Source organism: Eriocheir sinensis, chromosome 49 (assembly GCF_024679095.1).
Source record: "Eriocheir sinensis breed Jianghai 21 chromosome 49, ASM2467909v1, whole genome shotgun sequence".
In the NCBI taxonomy this organism is placed as follows: domain Eukaryota; kingdom Metazoa; phylum Arthropoda; class Malacostraca; order Decapoda; family Varunidae; genus Eriocheir; species Eriocheir sinensis.
Genome location: NC_066557.1, coordinates 12,302,362 through 12,314,861, shown reverse-complemented (window position 1 = coordinate 12,314,861; position 12,500 = coordinate 12,302,362). Strand labels below are relative to the sequence as shown.

General features: G+C 39.8%; 2 long non-coding RNA genes across 3 annotated transcripts in view; one reads left to right on the top strand and one right to left on the bottom strand.

Moving 5' to 3' along the window:
* The window catches only part of LOC126981959 (uncharacterized), a 16,321-nt gene extending 6,700 nt beyond the window's left edge, over positions 1 to 9,621 (top strand). Inside the window, exons 2-3 of the long non-coding RNA XR_007734376.1 lie at positions 9,143 to 9,453; positions 9,522 to 9,621. This is a non-coding gene — a long non-coding RNA (uncharacterized LOC126981959). The remainder of the gene's footprint in view (positions 1 to 9,142; positions 9,454 to 9,521) is intronic.
* The window catches only part of LOC126981956 (uncharacterized), an 8,348-nt gene continuing 2,531 nt past the window's right edge, over positions 6,684 to 12,500 (bottom strand). Inside the window, exons 2-4 of one of the 2 annotated variants that reach the window (XR_007734369.1) lie at positions 11,493 to 12,025; positions 8,196 to 9,655; positions 6,684 to 8,047 (exon numbers count right to left, since the gene is read on the bottom strand). This is a non-coding gene — a long non-coding RNA (uncharacterized LOC126981956). Of the gene's footprint in view, positions 9,656 to 11,492; positions 12,026 to 12,500 lie in introns of both variants that reach the window. The other variant, XR_007734368.1, reaches the window with a different exon arrangement.

The following is a 12,500-nucleotide window of genomic DNA, read 5'->3' as shown; positions in this document are numbered from 1 at the left end:
CATCTTGGGGCAGGCCTTTGAATCTGCTACCATACTCCTTAAGAAAAAAAAGAGTATAGCACAGTGCTTTCATCAGTGGCAACTTTGTGTGCTGGTAATCATTTCCCATCTCCAGCAATCAGGTGCGTCAGGGACTGTTGCTTAACTCCCCCATTTAATTACACTTCAGACCCAACTCGCTATCATTCCTTATCACCAAACTTGACGTCTTATGTGACACAAGATGGATTACCGCCCATGTACTCAGTTAAAGGTGGAATAATATTATACCTTTAACCTCTTGACTAAGGATTTTTTACAAGAAGACCTCACCAAGCTACAGGAGTGGAACAAAAAGTGGCTGCTACAATTCAGTGAAGAAAAATGTAAAGTCCTGCACCTTGGGAGGGGATATCCAGCATACCAATATGGGAAACACACCACTAAATGTTACCAGGCTACCAGTGCAAACCAAATCCGTGCCAATCGCAGTGGACAGGTTAATATTATATCTTTGTCACAGCTAAAGGTGAAGTTGAAGGCATACACTATAGCTGCTCATGGCCTCAGTGCTCAACTCTGTCTCATTGGCCCTTGAGTCTGTTTCAGGAAATAACCCATTACCCCGGGACACAGTCGTATGGGATGTTTAATTAAATAGTTACATAATTATGTCGTAAGAATTAATCTCTCCTTACGACCAGAATCCAGGTGGCTCAAGAGCTGGACTGACTCTTATGCATTTAAACTATGTCTTAGGAGTGGATCTAACTTGTTATCTCTCCTTATGACCAGAATCCACATGGCGTAAGAGGCGAAGCGACTCTCATGCATTAATGTTATGTCGTAGGAATGGATCTAACTTGCTGTCTTTCCTTACAACCAGAATCCAGACGACACAAGACCTGGATTGACTCTTATGCACTCGTATTATGTTGTATGAATGGAGTTAACTTATCATCTTTCCTTACAACCTATCTTTCGACACTGCAAGAGACAGATTTACTTGTGTGTGTCGTAGGGATGGACGTAACTCGGGATGTATTACTCCTTATGACCAGTTCTGAGACAAAGCAAGAGATTGACCGACTCTTACGAACTTATGCTATGGAAGTCAAATTATGCTCTCTGGCTTTGTCGATAGTAGTAGTAGTAGTAGTAGTAGTATCACCATTGTTATTATTATTATTATTATTATTATTATTGGCGTTGCATCATAAGGCCCCAGCGGATCACCCAGAATTACATTAGGCCGTACACAAGCATCGACTACCTTCTATTTCATCATTATCACTGTTATCATTATTGTTACCGTTACGTCACAGCATCGGGCAGCGCAGAAAAGATTACTATCGATTATTATTATTCTCCGTCACGGTCGCTCCACTCTTAATAACCTTGTAATGATAATCTCGTCAGCCACAGGGAGAGTCCGCTTCCATCTCTCTCTCTCTCTCTGTGTGTCGTCTAAATACGCCAAATGAGCTTCTTTTATCATGGGCAGCGTGTGTTTAATTAACGGAACCATTGATTAGCATTGTCTTGTGGCCCCTGAGGTAATTAGGTGGATGGGTATTACTGGAGGATGATCTTGTTGTTTTGTATTAATTAATGGCTTTTGTTGTGGATTTTTTTTTTTCTGTGGGTTTAAATTTGTAGATATGGAATGAGGTGTGTGTGTGTGTGTGTGTGTGTGTGTGTGTGTGAGAGAGAGAGAGAGAGAGAGAGAGAGAGAAAGGATTAGGCCTCCTTTCCCTCTCTTTCCTGTGCACTTCCTCTCTTTCTCTCCTCCCTCCCTCCCTCCCTCTCTCTCTCTGACATTTAAAGGGGAAAGCTCAAAGTAGGTGTGGCTTACTCGGGAATAGTAATAATAATAATAACAATAATAATAATAATAATGATAATAATAATGATGATGATAATGATGGTGATGATCATAATAATTGTAATAATGATACTAAGTCTGATAATTATTACAGAAATAAATTTTGGGAGCAGCTACTTTCCTCCATCAGAGAGAGAGAGAGAGAGAGAGAGAGTGGGCAAGCTGCCAGAAGAGGTGGAATGACCTAGTTGTCTGGAAGAGGAGAGAGAGAGAGAGAGAGAGAGAGAGAGAGAGAGAGAGAGAGAGAGAGAGAGAGAGAGAGAGAGAGAGAGAGAGAGAGAGTATCATCAGTTCCCAGGTGTAGGTAACAGTCACATATGGTTTGGTAATATATCACTTTTTATGGAGCTCTCTATCTATCAAGTTATCTGGAGCTATCTATCTGTTTTTATTGACCTACCTATCTATATTTTCTGGAGCTATTTATCAATTTTCCTTGAGCTGTCTATCTATTTCCCAGGAGCTATCTATATTCCTGGAGTTATCTGGCTAGTTTTCTGGAGCTATCAATTTTTTTCTGGAACAATCTATCTTTTTGTGGAACTGTCTATCATTTCTGGAGCGGTATCAATTTTTCTGAAGCTGTCTTATCAAATTTTCTGGAGCTATCTATCAATCTTTTATCCTGGAGCTGTCAATGTATACTCTCTAGAGCTCGCTATCTCTCAATATCTCCAATGGTATGTTTAATCAGGGTTTCGTCCTTCAAGAGACTCACCAGAGCAGATCAAAGTGACTCTAACTCTCCCTGTTCCAGCACTCCCTCTCAGCAAACTCAGTCCCTTGCCTTCCAACTCTCTCTCTAATACTCTTCAATACTCGTCCACTCTATTGGTCCATGTCACTGGTGGTCTTCCCCTGACATCCTCTCATTCCCTTGCCTTCCATCTCTCCCCCTCTTTCCAATACTCGTTCACTCTATTGGTCCATGTCACTGGTGGTCTCCCCCTGACATCCTCTCTCTCAATCCTTCCCTCGTTCACTTTCTCAACACTCTCACTCCCTTGCCTTCCATTTCCCCCCCTTTTTCCAATACTTGTCCACTGTATTGGTCTATGTAGCTGGTAGTCTCCCCCTGCCACCCTCTCCCTCAGTCCTGCTTTTGAATAGTCTCTCGGCACTCTCATTCCCTCGCTTTTCAACTCTCTCTATCTGATACTCCTCAATACTTGTCCACTCCATTGGTTCATGTCGCTAGTGGTCTTCCCCTGACACCCTCTCCCTCAATCCTGCCCTTGTATACTCTCTTCATTAAGACATTCTCATTCATCCTTGTGACATGTCTAAACCTTCTCAGAGCACCACATTCTACCCATTATTGAACCACTCCACAGTCCACTCCCTCCCTCAATCCTGGTCTTGTATACTCTCCTCACAGTCATTCTCATTCATTCTCATTCCTATTCATTGACAAGTTTTTCCTATGTTCAAAAAGGGTCATGATTTGGAGGTTGTGGCTTGGGGTTTTGGACCAGTTTTTGTATGTGTGTGTGTGTGTGTGTGTGTGTGTATGTATGTATATTTTATCCTGTAGTGTTATTACTCTCCCAATGCCATGTTCAAGCCTCTAATGCATAGGCCAGAGTAATCAGTTTATCATATTTTTAGTTCTGAGCAATCATTAGTTTTCCTGGTAGTTGATTTTCAGTTTTAAGTAAGTCATTATCAAAGCAAATTTTTCATGGGAGTTATGATTTTCAGTTTTCAGTCATCATTATCAAATTTCACATCCATGTCTTTGATGCATAGGCCAGAGTGATCAGAGTATCTTATTTATAGTTCTGAGTAATCATTATCAGTCTTAAGTAAATCATTATCAAGCAAATTTTTCCTGGGAGTTATGATTTTCAGTTTTATGTCATCATTATCAAATTTCACATCCATGTCTTTGCTGCATAGGCCAGAGTGATCAGTATATCTTCTAGTTCTGAGTAATCATTATCAGTATTAAGTAAGTCATTATCAAGCAATTTTTTCCTGGTAGTTTTGTTTATCAGTTTTCAGTCATCATTATCAAGTCATCAAGTTTGTTCAAGTGCATAGAGTGTTTGTTTTGTCAGCTCATTATCTTCAGGTCATCAGTAAATCATCAGGTCACCACTCCACTTGCTCCTTCACGTATCACTAATTTAAATCTGGTTCAAATATATTTTCCTTTTTTCATTTTCATTTTTCATTTTTTTTTCCTCATCCAGGTCATCAGTAAATCATGCTCTTTTTTTCACTAATTTAAATCTGGTTCAAATATCCTTTCCTATTTTCATTTTCATTTTCATTTTTCATTTTTTTCCTCATCCAGGTCATCAGTAAATCATGCTCTATAATTTTTCACTAATTTAAATCTGGTTCAAATATCCTTTCCTTTTTTCATTCTCCTTTTTCCTTTTTTTTTCCTCATTCATGTCATCAGTAAATCATGCTCTTTTTTTCACTAATTTAAATCTGGTTCAAATATCCTTTCCTTTTTTCCCTTCTCCTTTTTCCTTTTTTTTTTCCTCATCCAGGTCATCAGTAAATCATGCTCTATTTTTCACTAACATAAATCTGGTTCAGTTTTCTTTTCATTTTTTTCCTTCACTTTTTTTCCCTTATCCAGGTCATCAATCAGTCATTAGGCCACCATTCCACATGCTGTCTCTTATCGCTAATATAAATCTGGTACAAATATCTTTTCCTCCTTTTTCTTCTCCTTCTTCCAATTTTTCTATATCCAGGTCATCAGCAAGTCATCAGGTCACCCCACAGACTCCATCACTTATCACCAATATAAATCTAGTAATTATCTTTTCCTCTTTCTATTTTTTTTTCCTTTTTTTCCTTATCCAGGTCATCAGTCGATCATTACATCACTCCACATACTTTAAAATTGTCACTTATCACCAATTTAAATCTGGTACAAGTGTCCTTTTTCCTGTTCCTTTTTTTCCTTCTCCTGTTTTTCTGTGGAGTCTATTGGAACAGTGAATTGTGTGTCCATGTCATTATTATTATCATTATCTATTATTATTATTCATTCATTCATTCGTTTCTTTATGCCTCCACAGCCCTGTATATTCATCTTGTTCTTAATATACTCATGAATGTTCCTCGCTTGAACCAGCTCAGGATTCACACCGTTCTCTTTGTCAGTAGTTCTGTATTATGGGAAGCTGAGTTGCATTTCAGTTTTGGGTCATTTCCTTTTTTTTCAACTTAAATTTCTGTCCTCCTGTTCTTTCCTTGTTGTTACATTGGGAGATCTTTTCCATTGACTTTTTCACATCCTCCCATTCCTCTACACACCATAACATTATCACCTCTGTTGCTCTCTTGGCCTGTTTGTGCCATACCAGTCAGTCCATCAGTCAGTCAGCCAGCAAACCAGTCAGTTCATCAGTTACTAAGTCAGCCAACCAGTTAGTTCATCAGATACTCAGCCAGCCAGCCAGTCCGTCAGTCAGTCAGTACCTCAGCCAGCCTGCCGCCGGCCAGCCTCAGAAATCAATGAGTCAGGGCAGCAGGGAAAACCAGGCACATTAAAGGAACACTCACATAATCGCGCCACCACGCTCTGAACCAACGTAACCATTGCTCTCGGATGGATGATAACTCCTGCCGAGGCTATATGCATGCAAGATGACTCAGGGAAGGGTGTTAACCCGTCCGCTGCGATTGCCACGGATTTGGCCTTCACTGGTAGCCTGGCAACATATAGTCCCAGGTCTTTCTCTGCCTCTGTGGTTGATAGTGGAGTGTTTCTCATGTGGTATTGGTGTGCTAGATATCCCTTCCCAATGTGCATGACTTTACGTTTTTCTTCACTGAATTGTAGCAGCCACTTTTTGTTCCATTCCTATAGCTTGGTGATGTCTTCTTGTAGGAAATCCGCAGGCAAGGGGTTAAGGTAGCAAAATAAAAGTAAGAATCACCCATTTAGCCGCCACTCTCTGAAAAACACCCTCACAACCCTGACTCAACGTAACGGTACCTCTAGAATGGATGTTAACTCCTACAGCGCTGATATGCAAGCAAGGTGACTCGGGGAAATTTGTGAGAAATGTTTGTGTGACCATGAATGAATATGTATGAATGGTAAATGTATGAGTGTGTATGGATGTATGGATAAAGCCTCCACATCCTTCACTCAGCATACAGTAGACTTTTTATCTATCTATCCATCCATCCATCTATCTGTCAATCTCTAATGCCCTATTCCCTCACAAGAACTTCTATGATTTTGCAGCTTTTTCTCTCAAATTTTCTCTTCTTTCTTTCTTTCTTTCTTTCTTTTTTTTCCTTCCATCAAGAACTTCAATGACTTTTCAGCTTTTTCTCTCAAATTTTCTCTTCTCTCTTTCTTTCTTTCTTTCCTCCTTTTCCTTCCAGTCTTTCTCGCTCCAATCTAACTTTTCATCCTCCTCCCTCATGTGTTGTCTTCCTATTTTTCCTGTTTTCTTCCTTTCTTTTCCCTTTTTCTTCCTGTCTTTTCTCCTCCCTTTCTAACTTTTCATGATTTTCCCTCAATTGTTTTCCTTCTTTCCTTCATTCTTTTCTCCATTTTCTTCCTTCCTTTCTCTCTTTCCTCTTTTTCTTCCTTCCTTTCTTTACTCCTCGCCTTCAAATTTCCATCCTTCTCTTTTCTTCTTTATTTCTCTCCCTTCTCTCCTCCTCCTCCTCTTCTTCCTCTTAAGGGGTGTCCTCAGCAATATCAATCAATCACTAACCAGTCCCATCTAATCTAACATCTCTTAACTAATCTCTAACCTCAATTTAACTTTCCCTGTTCTGGCAGTCTCTCTCCCTCTCGGCACACTCAATCCTCCACCTGCCAACTCTCTCCCTCTCTCTCTCTCCAATATTCGTCCACTCTATTGATCTATTTCACTGGTAGTCTCCCTGTGACACCCTCTCCCTCAGTCCTGTCCTTGAGAGCAAAGATGAAGTGTATGAATAGAGACATAGAGAGTGGATAGATGGATAGAGAAAGAGGAATATGCAAAGATGAAGTATGAATAGAGAGAGAGAGAGAGAGAGAGAGAGAGAGAGAGAGAGAGAGAGAGAGAGAGAGAGAGAGAGAGAGAGAGAGAGAGAGAGAGAATAGGAAAATGAAAGGAACAGGAGGAATATGCAAAATTGGAATAGAGAAACAGATAAAGAAAGAGGAATAAGCAAAAATGGAATAAATAAATGAATACAAAGACACAGAAAAATTGATAGAGAGAAAGTTGAATAGGAAAATGAAAGGAACTGGAGGAATATGCAAAAATGGAATAGAGAGACAGATAAAGAAAGAGGAATATGCAAAATTGGAATAGAGAAACATAAAGAAATAGGAATAAGCAAAAATGTAATAAAGACATAAATACAAAGACTCAAAAGGATCGATAAAGTTTGCACACACACAGGATAGAAATTGAAGCACACACAGAGTTGTCCGCCAATACGTTTCCCTTCCGCTCTTCAAATATTGATCGGCGGCTTAATCATGATAAGGAAAGAGAAAAAATGACAGTTCGGTTGCAGTGATCAGCCTTTTTTTTTTTCTTTTTTTTTTTTAATTCTGTACTTACCCCCTGCTGGTGCTGTGTGTGTGTGTGTGTGTGTGTATGTGTGTGTGTGTGGTTGGTGATAGCGTGATAACATGATAGACTAATGCAATGATAAACTTATCTGACAAAATTTCCACTTACTCTTGAGCAAGGATGAGATAATGGTATGTGTGTGTGTGTGTGTGTGTTTGAGAGGGGAGGAGAAGGTGTGTGTACATTTCTTATCACTAACTATCAGTAATGTAATTCCCAGAAGTCAGAAGTAATCGTAATGTTTGCACCCGGATCTTAACAACAGGTTTCATGCATTATCAGAGATCCACTTCCCTGTTCAGCAAAGGGGGGAAGGGGAGGGCTTTCTGCAATATTTTTCAACCCCAAACACTTATTCAATGGTCGTCTGTCCTCGTAACTTCAACTCTATCATACCTGGAATTAATGCTCATTGCTCAATGTATTTTTTTATATAACTAACTACATAAGAGAGATCCACAACCCTTTAATTCTGTACTTGATGCTAGTAAAATAATTGCAGTATCTATTAGCATCACAAATTTGCCTTTACTGGCTCACAATATTTTTTTTTTTATAACTAATTACGTATAACTTTTCTTTAAGAGCTCACAATATTTTTTCCTTTAAGAGCAAACAATTCCTTTTTTACAACTAACTATGTATTACTTTTCTTTAAGAGCTCACAATATTTTTTCCTTTAAAAGCAAACAATTCCTTTTTTACAACTAATTATGTATTACTTTTCTTTAAGAGCTCACAATATTTTTTCCTTTAAGAGCAAACAATACCTTTTTTACAACTAATTATGTATTACTTTTCTTTAAGAGCTCACAATATTTTTCCTTTAAGAGCAAACAATTCCTTTTTTACAACTAACTATGTATGACTTTTCTTTAAGAGTTCACAATACTCTTTCTCATAACTAACTACATATGAAAGATCCCCATCCCTCTAATTCTGTTGTTGAGGTTAGTAAGACAAGTTCAGCGTCTTGTAGCAGGCTTGCCTAAAAGAGTCCTCACATTTCAGGCGTTATCTTGCTAATGTACGTCTGGTGTTTTTGTTACAAGCACAACGAGCGCCAATTAGGGGTGGGAGGGACTACCGGGCGCGTCCACTTATGAATCGTGCCTTGACTCTCTGGTGGCTCCTGAGGCTGCTGATGCTGGTGGTGCTGTATTCATTCCCTCAGCCCAGACAGCACCAACCTTGCACAGTCTCCCTCAAATCGCAACTTTCCTCTGAACCAATCTATCTCTCAGCCTTTCTATTTTCACGGACAAGAGGTTTTAACTTTTCCAATCCTTTCTGGCAAGAGGAGTGAAGTGAGGCAAAGGGAAGCATGGAAAGGAGGAGAATCAGAAAACTATCTATCCATCTATCAATCGATTTCTATCTATTTATCTATCTGTCTATCTATGGAAAAGAGCTATAAACTTTTCTGCTCCTAACACTAAGAATGGGAAGGGGAATAGGAGGGAAGTGGGGCAAACAGGAGGATCAGGAAACTATCTATCTATCTATCTATCTGTCTGTCTATCTATCTATCTGTATCTATCTATGGACCGGAGAAGGATGAAACTCCCAGAAGAGCCATAAAACTACCCTCGGAAATGCCCACAACTCTTACAAAAGCCCCATCTAATATGTGTACTTGGGTTAAGAATATGACGTACCCTATCCCTACCTGTCTATCTATATGGAGAGGAGATTTTAACTTTTCCAATCTTTACAGGAGGAATGGGAGTGCAAGAAGAGAGAGTCAGCTAATAGGATGAGGGAAGCCTGGCCCATAGTGACTCCTCCCTACACCCATGAAGCAACTCTGGGAGCCTGCCACCACGAGAGTTATTCAGGTAAGTGTTTGTGAAAGAAAAGTTGACATTGTATTTAAAATGAGTGATGGACAGGTGAAATTAGAGCCTTTGTTGGGGCAGGATGGACCACACAAACACCAGACAGGGAACCAGGTGGAGAGGTGGAGTTAGAACCTTTGCTGGGGCAGGATGGAGCACACTAACACCAGACAGGGAACCAGGTGGAGAGGTGGAATTAGAATCTTTGCTGGGGCAGGATGGAGCACACTAACACCAGACAGGGAACCAGGTGGAGAGGTGGAATTAAAACCTTTGCTAGGACAGGATAGAGCACACTTTCCTATGTGGGTATCAGAGAGTATAGTATTCTGTGTGTGGTGATGGTAGTGGTGGTGATGGTGGTGGTGGCGGTGATGTTGACCTCAGCTTACCTGCAAAGAAGAAAGAAAATACTGTTAATACAAAGGGGCAGGTGAACACTACACACACACACACACACACACACACACACACACACGAGCGTAAGCCCAGGCCCTGTAAAATTACAACTAGGTAAATACAACTAGGTAAATACACACACACACACACACACACACACACACACACACACACACACACACACACACACACACCATTCTGTGGCACAACTGGTAGAGCACTGCGCTGGCAGGCTTCACGGTCTGACAGGGGGGCGGTTCGAGCCCGCTTAGGCCGGATTCTTGTCGCTGACTAGGAGTGGTTACTGTCCCCCCTTGAGCAAGGGGGAGGGGGTGTGTGGTGCGTGAGGTCCTGGCAGTACCCAGAAATAGACGATAAAGAGCATTTGCTCATGTTGGGAGGGTACCTGCTGGACACACACACACACACACACACACACACTCACAAAGAGGAAAACAGTCATGATTGCCCATCTCTTTATCTTCGGAAAATTAATGTACACACACACACACACACACACACACACACACACACACACACACACACACACACACACACAAGCACCATCATTGACCCCAAGAATGGTTTTGATTGACCTAAATGACCTAATGGGAGGAAGAGGAAGAGGAGAGAGGGAGGAGGAAGAGGAGAGAGGGAGGAGGAAGAGGAGAGAGGGAGGAGAAAGAGGAAGAGTGGGAGGAGGAAGAGGAAGAGGACAGTAAAAGCAATAGTAATCCCTTGAAAAATCTTACAATAGGAGCCTTACAAGAGGAAGAGTTGGGAGTTATGAGTTGGTATTATGGTTGGTATTATAAGACACATTCACTCCTTACACCAACTACTTCTAAAGCTCAAAGAGGGGATCAGTTGAGCTCTCATGAGTGTTTCTTCAGGTTCATGGTACAGAGGAAGGGTCACTCTACCACCAGGGTCACAAAACTACCCCTGGAAATGCCCACAACTTCTATGAAAACCTTGCCAGATGTGTTCTTGGGCAGCGAAATGTCTTGTAAAATGACCCTAAGTTTGAGAAGAGGACGAGGAGATCCCACATATGAGGAAAGACTGGGAAGAATATGTTTAAAAAGAGAGAGAGGAGATCTTATCATGGTGAATAGGGCATGTTAACCCCTTGCCTGTGGATTTCTTACAAGAAGACATCACCAAACTACAGGAGTGGAACAAAAAGTGGCTGCTACAATTCAATGAAGAAAAATATAAAGTAATGTGCCTTGGGGGGAGGATATCCAGCATACCAATACCACCTGGATGACACTCCACTATCCACCATGGGCAGAGAAAGACCTGGGAGTATATGTTACCAGGCTACCAGTGAAAGCCAAATCTGTGCCAATTGCAGCGGATGGGTTAATAGGGATGTGTATTGGGTATAGGGTATAATGGGAACTGTTAGCAGGGACAACCTCTTTGTTGGGGACACTGTAGGAACAAGAGGTTATGCTTATAGGCTGAGGAGAACAAACTGCCTCAGGGACACCTAGAAACAGCTGTCCTTATAGTATTGACATTGAGAACGACATTGCGATGGACATAAGGAGGTAGTGAAGGCCAGAAATGCTCATAAATTTTCAGTATACACACACACACACACACACACACACACACACACACACACACATGCATTTACACAGCATACAAATATAAATATACTGGGAAATAATAATATAAAGAATTAATAGGACCATGCGATTGTCACTTAGGTCTCGTATACTACAATTAGATAAACTATAGGGAAATATGCACACACACACACACACACACACACACACACACACACACACACAGACACGCAGACACGCAGACACATACCATCATCGTCCATCTCTATCTCCAGTGGCTCCATCATGCTCGGAGGGTTGGCAACTTCCGTCGACATTGTGCCTATAGCTTCTCAAACGCCTCCGACACACTAGCTCGCACCGAACGGACGGACGGACTCGCAGAATTTATTGTTTATTATTATTTTTTTCGCTGATATTTTGGTTTTTATTTTGTTATGAATTATTTTATTTATTTATTTATTTATTTATTTTCCGGGCGATGTTTGTTTTCCTTCGTTTCTTGGTGTTGTTTTTGTTGTTTTGTTTTGTTTTGTTTTATGATTTTTCTTGCGAGTGAATTTTTTTTTGCCTCGGTTCTTGTTGTTGTTGTTGTTGTTGCTGTGTGTTGTATTTTCTTTTCCCCCTCCTCTCTTTATTTCTTTTTCTTATTCTCAAAGTAATTATTGTGTAAGTTTTTTATTTTTATTGAATCATTTTTATTTTTTCTTTCCTTTTTTTATTTTTCAGTCGTAAATTGTAATCACTTTTTTCTTTTTTATTTCCTCATTTTTTCATTGTTTCCTGTAATTTGTTTTCCTTTTATTATTATTATTATTATTATTATTATTATTATTATTATTATTATTATTATTATTATTATCATTATTATTATTATTATTATTATTATTATTATTATTATTATCATTATTATTATCATTTTTATTACTAGTATTGGTATTGTTTATATACAAGAGGAAAATGAAAGAGAGAGAGAGAGAGCGTGCTAGGCATGTATTCACCATTGCAACACTAAGACATGACTTTGAATATTTATACACTCTCTCTCTCGATCATGTCTTTATAGCATGTCAAAATCACCAATACTACTACTACAACTACTACTACTACTACTACTACTACTACTACTACTATGATACTACCACTGCTACTACTAATATATACTACTACTACTACTACTACTACTACTACTACTACTATGACACTACCACTGTTACTACTAATATATACTACTACTACTACTACTACTACTATGACA